At 41.8% G+C, this 19109-nt stretch overlaps 1 protein-coding gene across 1 annotated transcript in view; it reads right to left on the bottom strand.

Annotated features, from left to right (window-relative positions):
- Positions 1-6185: 6185 nt before the first annotated feature.
- FOXO3 (forkhead box O3) overlaps positions 6186-19109 on the bottom strand; it is a 160883-nt gene continuing 147959 nt past the window's right edge. The window contains exon 3 of the mRNA XM_001368456.3: positions 6186-11328. The gene's annotated coding sequence lies outside the window, so the exon portion shown is untranslated. The remainder of the gene's footprint in view (positions 11329-19109) is intronic.

The raw sequence follows: 19109 nt of genomic DNA, 5'->3' as shown, positions 1-19109 counted from the left end.
GGGGGATATTATATACATTTTCTCATTTCATTTGACCCTTATTTTATATCCCCAGAAGTTACAGAGGGTCTGGCACAGAGTAATGGCTTTCTAAATGTTTGTTGAATGACTAATATAGAAATGAATTTTGTATGACTGTGCATGGATAACTAATAAAATTGCTTGCCTGTCTCAGGAAGGAAGGAAGAAACTCAAAACAAATGTTTAAGTATGTTAAAAATTGTTTTTGCATACAATTGGAAATAAAACAAAAGCATTTATTTTTAATTTGATAAATATTTAAATAATCTTTAATTTGATAAAAAATTACACAGAATTTTTAACGTTTTAAAAAAAATTCTGAGCCCTGGATTTTCTCCCTGCCTCACCTTCCCAGCTTTTGGGACAGTAAATAATCAGATATAGTTTTTATGAAATACTATTTGTATAAAATGCTTGTTGACAGAGGTCATAATTTTTATTTCCATTTTACAGTTGAGGAAACCGATTCGGAGAGGTTGTGACTTGCCCAAATCACCCAATTAGTAAAGTATTTGAGGTTGGATTTGAATCCAGGGCTTTCTTGGGCGCTCTATCTACTACGTGATAACCTAAAATATTGGGAAACTGAAACTGACCCCGAGTGGGTCAGTGAACCACACTCCGGAGCCAAATCGCAGTCTCCTGCTGCCGGCCCCGTTCTCGGCGTCTTGTGCAATCTCTCCATGAGCAGGTTCGAGGCCTGTGAAGCGGCCCTTGCTTGCCTTTCCTCCCGGGCCAAGGAGCGCCCAGGTAACTGACCTCCACGGGCCCTCTGCTCCAGCTGTGGCGTGAGGGGGCGTGGCGCGGCCGGCTCGGCCCGCCGCCGCAGGACTGGAAGGGCGGGTTGGGAAGGGCTGGCCTGGTATTGTTTCTCCTAACTCTCCTCGGATTCAGAAGCAGCCCGAGCCGGCTCTCTGGCCTCTCTGCGCAGTAAAGGGGAGAGCTTGTCTCCAAATCGGGGTGGCGAGCCCAGCTGAGGGAGATTCTTGTCTCTCTCCGTGGACCCAGCTGTAAAAAGGGAACCTGGAAGATGTGCCAGCCCCTGCTGGTCCACTACACCCTCCTCTGACTGCTGGTGACGCAATCACTTCTGAGGACACCTTAGGCACTTCCCTGGGGTCCTTCTTTTTAAACCCTTACCTTGCATCGTCTTGGAATCAATACTACCTACTCGGTCCAAAGCAGAAGAGCAGTAAGGGCTAGGGAATGGGGGTTAAGTGACTTGCCCAGGGTCACACAGCTAGGAAGTGTCTGAGGCCAGATTTTAAATCCAGGATCTCCCCTTTCTAGGCGTGGCTGTCAATCCCCAGCGCCATGGAGCTGCCCCAATGAAGGGTTTGAAGGAGTTAAGGTAGAGGCTCTTGGATCCTCAAGGCTCCATTCCCCAAACCTCTTCTGCTGGCCCTTGCCTAGGAAGGGGCATGCGCAATGAACACAAGGAGTGTACCTTTCCCAGAGCATTAGTAACCAAGCACAAGCCGCATCTAAGCCGCACTCCCAACTGGTTTTTTTGGCCCTCTCATTTCATCGGGAAGGGAGGCTCCCAGTGGGGAAGTTTTTCAGCTAAATACAGGCTTGGCAACTGCCCTGCAATATGGTCTTCGTCCCCTAGGCACACTGAGAGCTTTAGTCACTTACCCAAGGACTCGCAACTAGTACGCTTTGGAATTGGAGCAAACCCAAGCTTTCCCGACTCTGAGGCTGCCTCTTTTTATAGGTAATCAATCCATCCAATAACATTGATTAGTTCCAGGCCAGGCACGGTACAAAATGATAGGGATAAAAAAAAAGGGTCAAGAAGCTTCCATTCCAGCGACACAGAAAACTTGTGCTTAAGTGGGTACACCCGCAAGGTAGCCATAGAGAAGAAGGCTTCCTACAGGATGGGACACTTGAGCCAAGCCTCGAAGGAAGCCAGGCATCCCAAGAGGCAGAGGTAAGGAGGGAGGGCCTTCCTGGAAAGGGACACACAGGGCATGAGAAATGCAGTAAGTAGGCCAGTAGAGGCATGGACGGGAGGGATGTGTTAAAAGACTAGACAGATCAAAAAGGGGTCAAGTTGTGAAAAGTGCTAGATGCCAAGGAGTGAAGTTTATATTTGATCCTGGAGGTAGTAGGGCGCCATTGGAGTTTATTGAGTAAAGAATACTAGGGCCAGGCTAATGATTTAGGAAAATCACTTGGGCAGTTGGGTAGAGGAGAGATTGGAGTGGGGAAAGATTTGACACAGGGAGAGCAACTTGCAGTAGTCAAGGGGGAAAATGGTGAGGGTCTTCACTGGACTGGTGGTGCCCAGGGAAGTGGAGAGAAGGGGCCAATTTATGGTGATGTTATAGTATGCATTTTGCAAATGATTGGGTATTTGGGAGGGCTAATAGTGAAGGAGGCAGGTAGGTGGCTTAGTGGATAGAGTGCTGGGCTTGGAGTCAGGACCAGCTTTGGATGCTAACTGTGTGGCCCTGGGCAAGTCATTTAACCACTATTTGCCTGACAAAAGAGTGGGAAATGGCAGACCACTAAAGTATCTGTGCCAAGAAAACCTATGGATATCTATGGTCCACTGAGTCACAAAGAGTCAGACACGACTGAACAACAGAGTAAAAGTAGGGAGTTGAGGATGACCCTGAGATTGTGAACCAGAGTAATCAGAAGGAGGTGGGGAGGGGAAAGTTTGGGGATAAAGACAGCATTTTGTCTCAGACGTGTAGAGTATGAGATGCTTCCAAGACATCCATTTTGATACAGCCAGTAGACAGTTGGTGATTGGAGACAAGAAAGGTAAGAGCCAGGTAAATGGATTTGAGCAGAATATTTGGAGAGCTCCCTGAGCCACTGGAGCTGATAAGATCATTGAGAGAATAAAAAGAGAAAAGAGAAGGCTGCACAGGCCCTAGCGGCCTGGAGGATCTGACCTGGATGGACATCTAGAAAGGAGACAAGAAGGAGCGGTTTATCAGGGAGGAGGAGAACCAAAAGATAGCTGAGTTGATAAGGCAGAGAGTATCTCCTATGGGCCAGGCATTGTGCTAAAGAAGAGTAAAAAAAAAAGTCCTTGCTCTCAAGGAGCTTATAGTGTAACGGGAATGAAGAACATGCAAATAGCTAGGTCCCAATCATCTATCTTATGTGCATGTTACATGTTTATACTCACACATGTATATCTTACTACTTATATACATACTATATATACTATATACATATACTTTCTGCCTCCCTCTCTTTCTCCGTCTTCCTCCTTCCCTCCCTTTCTCTGTCTCTCTGTCATCTGTCTCTCTCCACACACACACACACACACGCTATAACTTTGAGATCATCTCAGAGGGAAGGTGCTATGATTAAGGAGGACAGAGAACTGCTTGTTGCAAATAGTTTAGCTGCGACTTGAAGAAAACCAGGGAAGCTAGGAGGCAGAGAAGGGGAAGGAGAGGGTTCCAAGCATGGGGGGAGCCAGTAAAGATGCTCTGAGTAGGGAGATGGAACGTCTTATAGGAAGAACAAGGAGGCCGGTACGGCTCAATTGCACAGTATGAGATGGGGATTAAGGTATAAGGATACTAGAAAGGTAGGAAGGGGCCAGGTTATGAGGGGTTTTAAAAGCCAAACAGAGGATTTTATATTTGATCCTGGAGGCAATAGAGAGCCACTGGAGTTTTTTTTTTTGAATAGGGGGATTATATAATTAGACCAGAGCTTTAAGAAGATCAATTTGTCAATTGAGTTGGAATAAGAGATTTGAAGCAGAGAGACTAACCTGAAGGGCAATAAAATAGCAGATGTGAGGTGAAGAGGGGCTACATAGGGCAGTGTTGGTGTCAGAGAAGCGTATTTGTGTGTGACAGTGTTATAAAGGTAGAATTGATTAGCCTTAGCAACTGATTGGGAGTTGAGGGTGAGAGTGAGGAGTCATCTAGGTTGTGAGCCTGTATCCTTGACTGAAATAGAGAAATTTAAATTAATGGAGAGGCCAGGGTTGGCCAACCCTAGGAGCTGAGATCTACGAATCACCTGGAGGACAATAATGAAATCTGTGGAAATTGATAACCCCAAATAAAATAGTATAGGAGACGAAGAAAAGATGATCCACGGAAGAGCACTGGGAGATAACCACCGGTATCAGGTATGTTTTTGTCATTTTTCAGTCATATCTGACTTCTCATAACCCAATTTAGGGTTTTCTTGGCAGAGTTCCTGGAGTGGTTTGCCATTTCCTTCTCCAGCTCATTGACCGATGAGGAAACTAAGGCAAACAGGGTTAAGTGTCTTGTGTGGGGTCACCCTACCAGGAAGTGTCTGAGACTAAATTTGAACCATGGAAGATGAATCTTTCTGAATATAGGCCTGGCACTCTATCCACTGTGCCACCTAGCTGCTCCTTCCATGACCTAGATGAAAATCCAGCAAAGGAGATTAAGAAGGAAATCAGATGGAGAAATTAAGGTGTGGTGACACCAAACCTAAACAGAAGAGAGTATCAAGGAATATCCAAGGCAGCAGGGAGGTCAAGAAGGATAAAGATTGACAAGCAGCCATTAGATTTGGCAACTAAGAGATCATTAGTGACTTTGAATAGAGCATTTCAGTTAAATGATGAAGTTGGAAACTAAATTAAGAAGTTAAGAAGGCAGTGTTCAGAGATAAGAAGTTAAGAAGATAGTGAACGAGAGGAAAGAAAATGATGGCACTCATTGTAGACAGCCTATCTAAGTTTATCCGAAAAAGGAAATCGCCCTTGGAACCAATATACAGTATTGATTCTAAAACTGAAGGGTTTAAATAAAATAAAACCAACCCAGGGCAGCAAGGCAGACACTTCCTAGCTCTGTGACCCTGGGCAAGTCACTTAAACCCAAATTGCCTAGCCTCGCCACACTTCTGTCTTAGAATTGATACTCGGAAGGTAAGAGTTTTCCAGTGGAATTGCACCATTGGCTATGGGAGGGGAAAGGAGGGGAGGGGAGGGGAGGGGAGGGAAAGAACGTGAGTCATGTAACCATGGAAAAATTTTCTAAATTAATTAAATAAAAAAAAATTTTTTAAAGAAAGTAAGGGTTTTAAAGCAGAAAAAACCCTGGAAAACATAACTTGGGGGATTTCTAGAAGCTAACTTATTTTTTCTAAAGGATTTAGCTATTAAAAAAAATTTAACAAACCAAAAAGAATCTTGAACTAAACTACTAAGAATAGTTTTACAATGTTGTGAAGTTCAGCAGCAGCAGCAGCAGCAGTTAAATGAGAAGCTCCAAACACTCCATAACCTTGAGTTTTGTGTGTGACTTGAGGTAGAAGGATGTGTGCCAGTGAGCTGTTTCTTTCAGTGTGCTCGCTTGCCACAGGTAGGTCTCCATGTGAACTTTGACTAGATCAAAGGCCCCAGACAGCAAAAGGTTCTGAAGGTTTCCTCCACTTGGACACTGGTGTAATAGAATCTTTACTTAGGAATCCTTAGCATCATACAGACCTCAGACACCTTGGGAGATCTTAATATTTTGATTTTGCTAAGGTGTCTGGGTGTTCCAAAGGACCAGATTGTTGGCATTTTAAGATTTATACATTCTGTTCCCAAATCCTAAAGGTCTTGGGCTGAATATTCTTTTTTTTTTTTTTTTAAGAATCAATACTAAGTATTGGTTCTAAGACAGAAGAGTAGTAAGAGCCAGGCAATTGGGGTTAAGTAGTGACATGCCCAGGGTCACACAGTTAGGAAGTGTAAGAGTCTGAGCCCTTCCATCTCTGGGCCTGACTCTCCAGCCACTGAGCCACCTAGCTTCCCAGGTTGGGTAGTCTTAATTGTGTGGAAGTTACATGGCACAGTGGATGGGGCAGAGCTTGAGTTAAAATCCAACCCCCAATACTTGCTAGCTGTTTGATCTTGGGCAAGTCACCTAATCTTGTTTGCCTCAGTGTCCTCATCTGTCAAATGAGCTGAAGAAGGAAATGGCCAACCACTCCAATATCTTTGCTAGGAAGACCCCAAATGAAGTCACGAAGGGTAAAATCTGACTAAACATAAATTCTTAATTGTATGAACCTTATTGGACACAAGACTGGCTCTCTTATACTATTTTCAACCAACAGCGTGAATCTGGGGGATTCAGTTACTGAAAGGGGCATGGAGTGGAGGGGGAAGGAATAGGAGAACACCACCACACTTTCTAAGAGCAGGGTAGAGAGTCATTATGCTTTATTTACATGCGGTCACCATCTCTTTTACAAACTAGATTACAATTGAAAATGGAATACACAATATGATATCTACAGATCAACACTGAGGAGAATGAGCAATGAATCTCTATTTCGTTTGGAAAGATTCTCAAATCAAAATGGTTTGATCCTCCTAAAGAGAGAGAGAGAGAGAGAGAGAGAGAGAGAGAGTGTAGAGTTGGTTAGTTAATCCATGGCAACACAGGGTTGGAGACAAGATTCTCAGTGAGAATGCAAGGATAGTGTTCACTCTAAAAGAAAGGATGAGGCACTCACTACCAAAGAGAAGTTAGTAGGGGCCTCTTAGCTCTTAGGTGTTTTCACTGTGGCCATGCACCAAAGACAGGGGTTTTAACATCATTCTAGTCTGTACAGGTTGTTAGCAAGAAACTAAAACAGAGAAGATGATTTTACAGATACTGTATACAGATACTCTTTTTCCATTCATGCAACTTTTTTTTTTTCTTAAAAAAAAAGTTCAACATGTGAAGCCAAAATGCACAATACATTTTTTTCCCAAAATATTAACTAATTTATCTGGTCCTCCACATCTGTTTACATTTCCAATGCACATGATGTACTAAGACAATTATATGAGAGGAGACTGATTGCCAAGCAATGACATAATTTTAGAGAAATAAATGTCCTAACATAGAGCTTTTTAAAGCAATGGTACAAATATTTCTGGAGTTAGGCAGAAGCCTTATAACCAATCGTTCACAGAAGAAAAAAAAATCACAAATAAAATTAAATAAGAAAAATACACAATCGTTCAAATTGCATAAATGTTACCACTTTAGATGCTTAGCACTTATGTATTAAATATTAACACTAAAACTCTTTAATAACTTGTGTATCTGCTATAAGATCTTATTTAATGGACATGATTTCAGGAAAACTAGTCTTTTTCCTTTATTTCCCCTTTCCCCAGAGATGCTGAGCTTCGTACCTCTTTGCCAAAGATTATCTCCCCATAAACCAACTGGTTTTCTTGATTTAAAAAAAAATCATAATCATATATTTTCCAAAATATTCCATGAGCAAATAGAATCAGTGACTTTTAGTATTGGAAAGATTAGTTTTCCTTAATCAGAGTGAAGACATTAGAAGAGACTTTTTTTTAAAAGGAAAGGCAGAGATTTTGATTTTGGTTGTGGAAAGCCTGAAGGCCTGAATTTCTCTACTGCTTTTTCCTTTTCCTTGCCCATCCCCATGGAGTCCCTGACATTCCTGTGGGGAATAATTAAGTGGCTGTGGTACTTTGGTCTTGGTTGCATCTTTGAGAAACCCAAATGATGATCGTTAAAAAAAAAAAAAGAGAGAGATTCATGAGGCAAAGATAATCTTGTTCTCATTATCCTTATTCCAATGAACACAAATTGTTAACCAACTTGAAAGCTTACTCCTATGAATGGAAATATCTGCTGGTAGTAGTGAGAGCCACCATGAGCTTCATCTTCAGGGAAGGGAGGCAGTAGATGTGTTTATTAAAATCAACACACACACACACACACACACACTCACACAAATAATACCACAAAGCCCGCTTTGTACTGTATCCAACATCCTCCTCTGATTAAAGTAAAAAAAAATTTAATAACAACATACATCCACCAAACAACTGCTTTTCAGCAAGAATAACATTATGGAAGATGAGGGAGAGAAAGAAAATTAAAAAAAAAAAGGAAAACATCAGATTCATTCAGATTCTGCACTTGAGTATATACAAGGAAAGCTTGTGATAAAGCTGTTTCCTAACTTTGGTAAAAGATGTTTGGGCTGGGGTCTCGGAGGGGAATAGTTCCCCAGAGTGCATGTCTAATTAGGAGCCATTAGTTACTCTTCTGGTTTCCTTATTTAAAAAAAAACCAAAAAAAACAAAATGGCAGCCCTCCCCATACTGTCCTTAGAGATGGGGGCAAGGAAAGGAGGGTTAGGAAGGGCTGGAATTTGGTGGCTGGTGCCAGTGACCAGATCACCTATGTGAACTGCATTTTCTATTTAGCAGCCTCTATTTGAAAATGGCCAGAGGGAGGAGGATTCACTACCTTGACTTCAAATTTTGTTCTACTGACACAAATCAGTAACGGTATTTCCACTTGGGTGCATGGGCTGAGCAGACGTTAGACCGGATTTTCCTTTAGGTCCGGTCTTTCAATGAAAGCCAGAAGTGGCACTTTTGTACCAGCTCAGGCTCATAGAAAGAACTCTGGCTTCAATTCTAGCAAGGATCTTGCTTCTTCTCTCTTTGGCCTTTTAGCTCAGTTTCAGTTTCTGGGGCTCCCCTCTTTGGGGCACATAGTTTAGGGCAGGGAGAATTCAAGCCAGTAGGATGCTAAAGGAGAGAACTGTAACCACAGCTTTAGGTGCAGAACTAGATGGGATCAGACTTTCCCCCACCTTGACCTTGCAGCCCTCCTGAGTCCTCATGTTTAAGCTGTTGTTTCTCTGAGTCATTCAGTAAGGGCAGGGGGACTTCCCTTCAGTTCTATGGCTCTCTGATCCCATGCTTTCTTGCACTCAGCTGTCTTAGATTAAATTCAAATCTGGGTTCAAGACATTTCTCAAGATAGTCTCTGATTAAAACCCAACAAGTGTGGGAAAAGTAGAAAATAAATGAGATACTATATAATTAGTAACTGGGGAACGCAAAGCCATTTTTATTTTCAACTGAAACATTTAGGGTTTTTTTCACCCATTTCCTGCCCTTCCCCCCCAAACAATTCTTGGGGTCTAGAGCAACAAAGAAAATAACTCAAGAACTGAACTCTCTAGGCTCTCTGTCTGGAACACTCTGGACTCTCATATAGCCTAATAGCTCCTTCCCACCCAGCTGGTTCTACTTTGGCCACCTGAGAAAATAAGTCAAAACAGTACATATCCCCTTCTCTGGCCCACTCCCCATGTTCCCAGCAGCGTGGCTAGCATCAGGACTGAGGAATGAAAATGGAGAGAGGCATGTGTTTTCCAATAATGCCTGACCAAGTAGTCCTTTCAGTTTTCAGAGATGTCTAGTAAACAAAATTTGATGAGTGCCTTATTTGTACAAATTTTCAAGAGTGTTGGCTATGGTAAAGGAACACAAGAAGCAAGTCTCTGCTATTGAAAACTGGACCAATCTGAATACCTTCTGCAAAGAAAATGGTAAGATCTTAAGATGTTCCAAAAATGGGTATGTCCAGGTTGGTCTACCATCACCACGACTGCACGAGCATTTACAGATTCTGTCAAAGGTGATGAAACAAACAGGGTCATCACTCAAAAAGGACAATATAAGCATGGCGGAGGTGGGGGGGGGGCATGAAGAGACCAAATGGAATACCCAATACCCCAGCTATAATTTCTACCAATATTGGGCCCCAAGATAATATAAAGGAAAAAAAAATGGGGCTCATTGGTAGACGGTGGCAGGTGCACGTGTGTGTTTTGTGAGTCATGGAAGGAAGTTGCTAGATGGTGCATGGGGCCAATAAACAGTGAGAACTTCTGCACTGAAACTTTGGGCTGGAATACAGATTTGTATTCTTACCACCCATGCATAATTATTTTTTTCTGTACTCTACATAGTAAAATATATTTATACATTTATATGCATAAGGATTTTATCCAAAGTGGGAAAAAAAGTCTTCATGGATCATATTGGACAAGTGCTCCAATGTTGGGCTAACTGGAGCTGCTTCTTACTGGGTTCTTCCTGTCCCAAAAGAACAGCCAAATTGCCTCCCTACCAAAGTAACTAACAAAAATAATCACACTTTCCAGGTTAGACAGAAAGCACCTATACAGCACCATTAACTTTAAAGAAAAAAGAAAGGAAGAAATCTGGAAAAGCCTGAAAAATAAAATGAAAAGTTTAAAATGGCCTTTCATTTCCATTGTTTCATTTCTTCAAATATAATCCAATCTTACAAAAAAAAAAATCTGTGCGGTATATAGTCTCTCTCCCTTGTACAGTTCTGGGAGATCTGATTATACATCAAGGTGGAAAGTGATCATAGAAAGGTATTTCAAGAAATATGAAAGACACAAACTCCTCCCCCCAAACTTGTTTACACTCTTCCCATGGGTTACCCATTTCGGATCTGACATATACCTGTGAAAAGCTTATCTCACATTCAATGCAAAATAAAACTATACCCCCCCCCCACCCATTTTCCTCCTTATAAAAAAAAAGGAAATTGCTAAGTGGCATTTGGCAATGAATGGGCATCTTAGCTTATTTCTCTCCTGAAAACAGTGGCGCTTCCAACCAATAAATAGATGTTCCACTACACTGAATGGGGATCAATCCACGAAAACCACAAGCCATCCTGAATTAGACAAAAACAGATCAGCTTTGGGGTCTCTTTGGTGGACCCTCTAAAAAGAATCTCCTCATTCAGAATTTAAAAAAGCAAAACAAAACACTGTATAGGATGAATTGTTCTTCTCTTCTCCTGTGCTATATCCTGTTTTTGGAAAATGACTGTGCCATTGTTAGGTTTCTAAGAAGAGAACAGTTTTCTATCAGAAAAATCACAAAAGAATATGCTCCTTAGATTATTCAACTTGTCAGGCTACCGAGTCAGAGGGATCCATAGGTCTGGGACTCCTGAAGCAGGAACTTAACTGGCAAGAGTGTTTGCTTCTTTCCAAAGTTTTAGACTTGCCAGAGGAAAAAAAGGGCAGATGAATCTAATTAACAGAAAAAAAAGGTACTGGTTGGGCACAGGAGTGAGAAAACAAACACAAATCTCAAAAGAGCCCATAAACCATCGCTATATTATAACACCACATAATCACTGGCAGAGAACTATGGTTAGAGGGTACACAGTGTGTCTTGACAAGATGGCGCAGAGGCGTTGGGTGCTGTGTCCACGGAAGGTGCGGTGCTCCATCATCCTGTACAGGGAACATTTTGCATACGTTCTCGAGTTCAATAGAAGCTTCGATGGGGGGGTTGAGGGGGCCATTAACAGTCTCTGCTTGGTTGGGAAGATGATGCAGGATTGATTCACAAAGGTCATTAAGCTGTAAACGGTGTCGCTGTCCACTTGCTGAGAGCAGATTTGGCAAAGGGTTTTTTTTATTTCCTCCTCTTTAGATCTTGTGTCAGTTTTTGAGGGTCTGAAGGAGAAAAAGAAGGAAAGCAAGAGGATTAAGACATTTAATCCATACCGTGGGATTTCCTAATGTTATCCATATAACCAAATGCCCTCAATTCCTGAGTCTGTTTTGCATTTATTTTGTATAGCTTGGAAGACAGCGACTGTTTCTGGTGTGTGTGTGGTTAATTTTTATATCCTTAGTGCAATGACAATTTACAGATGAGGTCACAAAGGTGCTAAGAATCAGAAGTAGGGTCACAGGCTATAGATTCGGGGCTGGAAGGGACATGAAAGACCTTCTCCTCTGACCTCATTTAACATACAAGGAACTTGGTGTTAAGTGAATTGTCTGAAGTCACGTACAGCCAACAAGCAGCTGAGCCAGGATGCAAATCTAGGTCTTTCCACTGCAAATTTGGGATACTTCCTATTGCACCATAGGTTGGAATTTCTTTGAACCAGGTCTAGACGCCCCTACCAATGCTCTTCCCACTGCCCCGTGCTTGCTTAGAATTCTCAGAACCCTCCTCTCCCTCAGCATTTTGGCCCTTGGAGTCATGCTTTCCACAGGGCGCCCCAACTTTTTCATTAACTCTTCATTACCAGGTGGGTTAAAAACTGCCACCTTTGAGAAGTGCTAATTTAGTTTGCAGTGGTGGGGGGATTTAAACTCCCTACACTATGGGAGGTTAATTAACATCTAAGTAGAAAGTCCTCCAAATTTGATGCTTAAGTCATTAAAAATCAGAAGAAAAACATATGTGTACACACACACACACACACACACACACACACACACACACGCAAAACGAGTCCAGAATAAAACAACCTGATCATCCACAAACATTGCTGCCTCCCACATTCTTCTCAAAGGAAAAATAGAAAGATACTTGAGAATGGAACTGAATAGACACAAAGCAGAGTCTTATTGAGATTGCAAGTGGCCACTTGATATGAATTGATGTGACAAGAAATTGTATGTCTGCAGAGAAGTGAGCAAAAGTTGCCACCCTAAGAGCTTTTCATGGAAGCAAAGAACTGGAAACAAAGGAGACGGACACTGATTGGAAAATGGCTAAGCGACGAGGCAAGGGAATATTATTGCACTTTAAGAAATGGATATGGAGACGTCAGAGAAGCAATGGAAGACTTACATGAATGAATGAGATGGGAAGGGAAGTGGAAATCAGGAAATAATGTTACCCTTTGACAATAATCGTGTAAATGGAAGGAGTGGCAGTAAATCAAAACTGAAGGCTATGAAGTGGTAACAACTACATTTGGTCCCCAAGAAGAGTTAACATGGATTGCACCTATCCTTGCTGCACTGGAGGAGGTTTGGGAGAGAAAAGGAGATTATGGATGTCAGACTATACACAAGATGTCAGTTTACATTAATATGCTGGTTAATTTTTCTAAATTGCTTTTCCCCCTTTTAAAATTTTTGTTTCTTGCTTTAAAGGACAGCTTTCTGGCATGGAGGAGGAAGTAGGAAGAGAAAAATATTGGGAAATACAGGTGATGCAAAACAAAAGATATCAGTAAATTAAAAAAACAACAACTGCTACAATGACAGGCCTCTGGCCACCAGTTGTCTTATTTTTGTGGGAGGGTGGGAGAGAAAAAATTAATTTAAATGGATACACCACAGCCTTGGTAGTATAAAGTTCCATAAACAGACAGCAAAGATGGAAATGAAGCAATCATCAAGATACACTAGCTGCCCATCTTTTTACCAGCTTGAGAGAGCAGGTGATGAAAGATCCATCAATATATTCACAAACAAATATGTCACATACATCTGCAACTTCCCATTAGGGGTGACATTAGCGTAAATGCATTTGGAATTTTCACAAATGTACTTGTGACTTTAAGCCTCAATCTGTCCCTCTGAAATGGCATCTTTGCTTCAGTCACACTCTTTGTATACAAATATGCAGGAAGCTAGCCTAGTCATGTTTCATCTCTAGAACAGAACACACCCATGGGCATGGGAGCCCTTGTTAACTGCCATTCAGTCTAGCGGAAAGCTTGTTAATGGGTTTCTTTCTTTCTCCTTTCCTTTTTTCTTCCTTTCTTTTTCTTTCTTCCTTTTCTTTCCTTCTTTCTCTTCCTTCCTTTTCTTTCCTTCTCTTTATTCCTCCCTCATTTTCTTTCTTTCCTTCTAGCTCTCTTCCTTCTTTTCTCCTTCCTTCCCCTTTTTTCTTTCTTTTGAGAAAAGGGAAACAAAGGAAATGACTGATTCCTCCCCACAACCCTTCCCTGTGGCTTATTTTCTTTAATCTTGGTGATTTCAGAGATCTCAAGCTGCTCTGTAGAAAAAGGAACCAGGCTTACCTCTTGCCTACGAGTGTGCTTCCTTTATTGAGAGGGAGAAAAGACTCAAAAACAAGTGTTACCCCTAATGTCTCTTCATCAGCCTGCTGATTTTTGGAGGGCCCCAACCATTATCTTTTGCTTTGCTGTGACTTGGTGGGTATTTTTTCTTTTGAAACTAACATTTCATAAGCCACAGACTAACATCACTATGCAGTGAGTCAGCAGGGAACGAAATCCCTCAGGTTCTGGTCTTAACTTACTGCAAAGTGCCAGGAGAGAAGTGGTAGCTTATTACCTAATTCAGGTGCTTCCCCCCCACCCCCCTAGTTCCCCTTGGTGTTAATTAGGAGGCCCTGAAAGCAATTCTGAATGGAAAGGTGACACACTTGGCTCCCCAAGTGGAGAGGCAGAATGATGTATGCCCCTGATGGGGCCTGGCTGGATGGGGTGCAGTTGGGAGGGTAACCAAAACAATCTGGCAAAGGTGTTCTGCGGGAGGCTCCCCGTTAGCCCTAAAATAGTCGGGGCCTCGTTCCCCAGGCCAGGGAACCTGGAAACAATTCCCTCATCAGAATGAAAAGTCTTCAGGGGCCTTCTTCAAGCAAGAGAGATTAATCATCATCTCAGAGAGAATATACATCAGTATTCTTCTTGTTTTCTTTCTTGGCCCATTACTGCCTATGACAATACGTCAAAGAACCTTTTGCAGGTTTCATAGGTAATGGAGCTCACGGGGAGACCTGCTCAGGAAAATCTTCCCCCCCCTCCTTTCCCCCCTCATCCTCTCTCTCTCTCCCTCCCCTTCTCCCTCTGACTCTCTCTCTCTCTCCCCCTGACCCTATCTTTCCCTCTCCTTTCCTTTTTTCTTTCCTGACTCAGAAAGGAACAGGCATACTTCAGAGATGGTCTTTGCAAAGGGCAAATTTAAGAAAGGGAACCCTGGTGTTTCTTTGCACACTTATTGGGCAGTCTATAAAGAAAAGGAGATAATATGGCACAGTGGAGAGAGTCAACATGGCTTTAGAATTACAAGTTTGGGGTTCAAGTCCTGCCTCTGACACATACTCTGAGCAAATCCCTCAACCTTTCAGCATCCTATGTTATCTTGTAAGTTCCTGAAGAATTGGTCATCTGCATTAAAGAAGTTTTGAATTCTCTATTCTAAATGATACTACAGGTCTAGAGGAAAAAAATAAAAATCCATAACAGGGAACCCCCCCCCCCCAAGCACAGTGGATAGAGGAGCAAGCCTGCAGTCGGTAAGATCTGGGTTCAAATCTGGCCTCAGACACTTTCTAATTGTGTGACTCTGGGAAAGTCACTTAAATGTGATTGGCTAGCCCTTGCCACTCTTCTGTCTTAGAATTGATAGTAAAACAGAAGGCTAAAAAAACAAAAAACAAAAACAAGCTGATATCCCTGTGTTAAAAGGAAAGCTGAGTGCAAAATATTGTGAAAACACTACTTAATATTGTGTAATTTTAATGCATCATTTGAACAGCTCTGGCCTTAGTACTACCCTCATTTATAAAATGAAGAGGCTGGGCTAGATGAGTTGTAGGGCTCCTTCCAGTACTCCCTCTCTGATGCTGTGGGTACAGTGGATAGACTCAAGAGTCCCAAACCTGCAAGACCTCTGTTTAAATCCCATCTCAGTCACTTATTAGCCCTGTGACCTTAGACAAGTCATTTAACTTATCACTCAGTTTCCTCATCTATAAAATAAGAGTTGTACCATATGGCCTGTAAGGTCCCCTTCTAGTTCCAAATCTATGAAATTAAGATATTATGTGCCAGTGAAGAATAATCTTTTAAGTAACAAGAACAAAACCCCTCACACCCATAATCCACTAGAAAGGAAAACAAGGGGGAAAAATAAACAAGAGAAAGCTGTATTGCATCTTGTCTGATTCCTCCTCACTCCTTTGTGGCTTAAAGCTGTTGCACATTAAACTGGCTCAAGCTTGGATTGGAATCTTCTGGCTCATTTTGAGTCCTGAGTGCTCAGTATGGTGTCTGGCACATAGTAGGTAGGTAATAAATGTTTACTGACCGACTGACTGGAGGAGCAGAGGAAGAAATAAAACATTTTGTTAGCCCAGGAACCAAAACGGTGGTGGCTAAAATGTAAATTGTTCTTGATCGCTTAAAGGGAAAAGGGTTTTAGGGGAGGGAAAGAGAGTCAGACAGACAGAGAGAGAGACAGAGAGAGAGGTTTTTAAAATACAAAATGGATTAAATATTAAGTCTTTGGAAAGGAAAGCAAGTTTCAAGACAACAAAGTCCCTAGACCTCACTGTTCTCAGGCATATGTCACCAGAACAAATGCTAATATATAATTCTTAACTACCATTATATTATACTGCTGTGGTGGGCAGGGGGGAGAAGTACCCCCCAAGAGCTTTGCAAAGCTCTATCCCTCAAAAGAAACAGATTTCAAAAATCAAGATTCTGTTGGATACAAAGAGAAAAGAAATGGAGAGGCCAAATGATGCAGCCGGTTCTAAAAATATTCGTTTATGCTGTCATCTGGTGAGAGTATGTCATCCTATAATCTTGGCATCTGCAGGGACAGCAAGTTTCTGCCTAATTATCACCAAGTCACATGACTACACATGATGTTCTAAGAACGGGAAACACCCCTTGACCCCCCCTTTAAAAACCCTAAACAAAAACATAAAAACCCCCAACCTATTCAAGTGGTAGAACATGAGACCATAAATGTTTGTATTGCTGTCCTCCCACAACTTAATTCCATGGAGAAAAACATGAATTTTTTCAAAAGGATTATTTTTATCTTTGTGGCAAAAGGAAGGGAAAAATTGGGGAAAAAATAGGACCCCACTGCTGAACATATCACAGTGAAAAAACCCAAACCAGCAGGATGAAAGCCTCACAACTCCGAATCTATTAAGCCCAATGATTCTTTTCTATAAGTGATTCTAGCAATATTAGTTGAAAAAAGCTCTAGTTACAGTGGTCAGCTAAGGCGATGTGAAGGGCACTCACTCTGTCTCTGTCTCTCTCTGTCCCTCTCTGTCCCTCTGTCTCTCTCTGTCTCTCTCAACAGATAATTTAAGCCCATTTCCCAGCCTGGGCAGGGGGTTGGGGAATGGAACAGGGACAAAAAGGGAAACAAAGCAACGATAAACTGATTTGAATACAGAAGTCTTCAAATGGATTCTAGCAATTGGTGGTGATAATGGGGGTTAAATTTATTTATCCCTACAGCCCAAATCAACACAGGTACAAGTGATCTGGCTTGCTGTCTCTGAAGTACAAGCTGGATCACATTTAAGGAGAGTTGAACCTGCAATGAGTTACCTTCGACACTGAGTCTGGCCTCCTTCCACTGCTCTAACTTTGAAGAGCATCCTCTAAGTTTTCCCAGCGTGGAGGTAGGGTGGTATAATGGAAAGCGCCCCTAGACTTTAGAGTAATGGGTCACAGTGGTAGGACCCTTTAGTTTAAAAAAGATTTAGGCAGAATTCCTGTAGTAAAAATCACCTAAATTGATTGCTTTTACTGACTATTAATAAACAACAAAATGTTCTCTAAAAACCAACACATTGTGGTGTTTCTGGGTTCCATGTAGTAGTTTGGAAACCGCGTTCAACTCTCAGATCTGCTCACCTGTGCAACCGCGGGCAACTTATTTCACATGCCTGTGAACCTCAGTTTCTCCATGTGTAAAAAAGGGGGAGTTGGACAAGATCTCTAAGAACGCTGCAGCACTTTTCAAGCTAACACAAGGCTTGAGTCAGGAATATTATCTGGATTTGAATCCTCTGCTCAGATATTCCATCTCTCAGCTCTAGGCATTCTCCTGCCTTGTCCTCTATGCCTGGAATTCTCTCTCTTCTCATCGCTGCCTCCTGGCTTCCTTCAAATTCCAGTTAAAATCCCTCCTTCTACAAGAAATCTTTCCTGATCTCCCTGAACACTGAAGCCCTCCCTCTTATGATAACCTCCAGTTTATCCTGTATATCTCTTATTATTTCATAGCTGTTTGCACATTGTCTCCTTTGTTAGACTTGGAGCTCTCTGAGAACAAGAACTGTCTTCCATCTTTCTTTGTATGCTCACACATGCCTGGCACATAGTAGGGCTTAATGTATGCTGGCTGACTTAGCTAGCAGGCAAGTCCTTGTGACCTTGGGTAAGTGACCTAACCTCCTGAAGTTCAGTCTCTTCATCTGTAAAATGATGATAACAGTTTCTAGCTTACAGGGTTGGGGAAAGATCCAAAAGAGAGCATACAAAGTAGGGGAAGCTAGTGAATAGAAAGCCATGAAGTCTTAGGTTCAAATCTGACCTCAGATACTTCCTAGCTATGTGACCCTGGGCAAGTCACTTAACCCCAAATGTCTAGCCCTGACTGCTCTTCTGTCTTAGAAATGATAGGTAGTGTTGATTCTAAAATAGAGGGTAAGAGTTAAAAAAATAAGTATCTACTTTGCAAATCTTAAAATACTATATAAATATTATTATTATTATTGTTGTTGTTGTTATTATCATTACAAGATGTTGAACAGCAACTGTGCAGGGGAACCTATACGTACAAAAAGTTATGCCTTAACTTAATACATTGTCAGACGTTTTCTAGGTCCAGGGAGAGAGTTGAGGGTGGCACACATCAAAAAGAAACCATTCAGTTGCAAAACTGGAACCTTCCTGGCCAAAACTGGGACTGATTGTTCAACCCACTGTCCCTTGAACACATCAAACACCAACCACCTCTTGTTTTTCCCCTCTTGCTGTTTCCTCTGCTTGGAATGCCCTTTCCCAGCATCTCCACTCACATAAATCCTGCACATCCTTCCGGGCCCAGGTCCAGGCTCATCTGCCTCTATAAAGCCTTTCCTACACTACGAAGACAGAACAGCATATACATACACTGTCAGATAATTTCTGTAACAGATGTTTTTGCTTAACCATCTCTTTGTCACAGGAGGGTTTGATCTAGTGGGGGTGCGGGGTGGTGAATGACCATGGCGTAAAGATAAAAAGTATCGATAAAGTGGACTTTTAAAAATACCTTTCCTGATGGCATCAGCCACAAAGATCTCTCCTTTCTCTCACTTCTCTACTACTCATTCATCATTGAATCTGGCAGAGTTTTGTATTACTTTTTTTAAAAAAACCCTTCCTGTGTATTTGTTCCAAGGCAATGGGAATTAAGTGACTTGCTCAGGAACCCAAAGCGAGGAAATATCTGAGTATTTCACTTGTGTGGGGGGGTGTTTTTCAAAGAAATTATAAACTCCTGTCATCAAGTATTTGCAGCCTGTTTGCAACTTTTTACAAGTATTTTTTGTGAGTAGTTATTCAAAGGCATATGAGCCAAGGAGATTACAATGTAGTTGAGGAAACAAGCCATAAATATATACTTTGTATTCCCTAATGAATCTACTCTACCCGACTTAAATCCAAATTCACTCCAAGTCAAGACATCATCGGTGCTCTTTGAAACAAAGGACC

Source organism: Monodelphis domestica, chromosome 2, assembly GCF_027887165.1.
Source record: "Monodelphis domestica isolate mMonDom1 chromosome 2, mMonDom1.pri, whole genome shotgun sequence".
Lineage (NCBI taxonomy): Eukaryota > Metazoa > Chordata > Mammalia > Didelphimorphia > Didelphidae > Monodelphis > Monodelphis domestica.
This window is presented reverse-complemented; position numbering and strand designations above follow the sequence as displayed.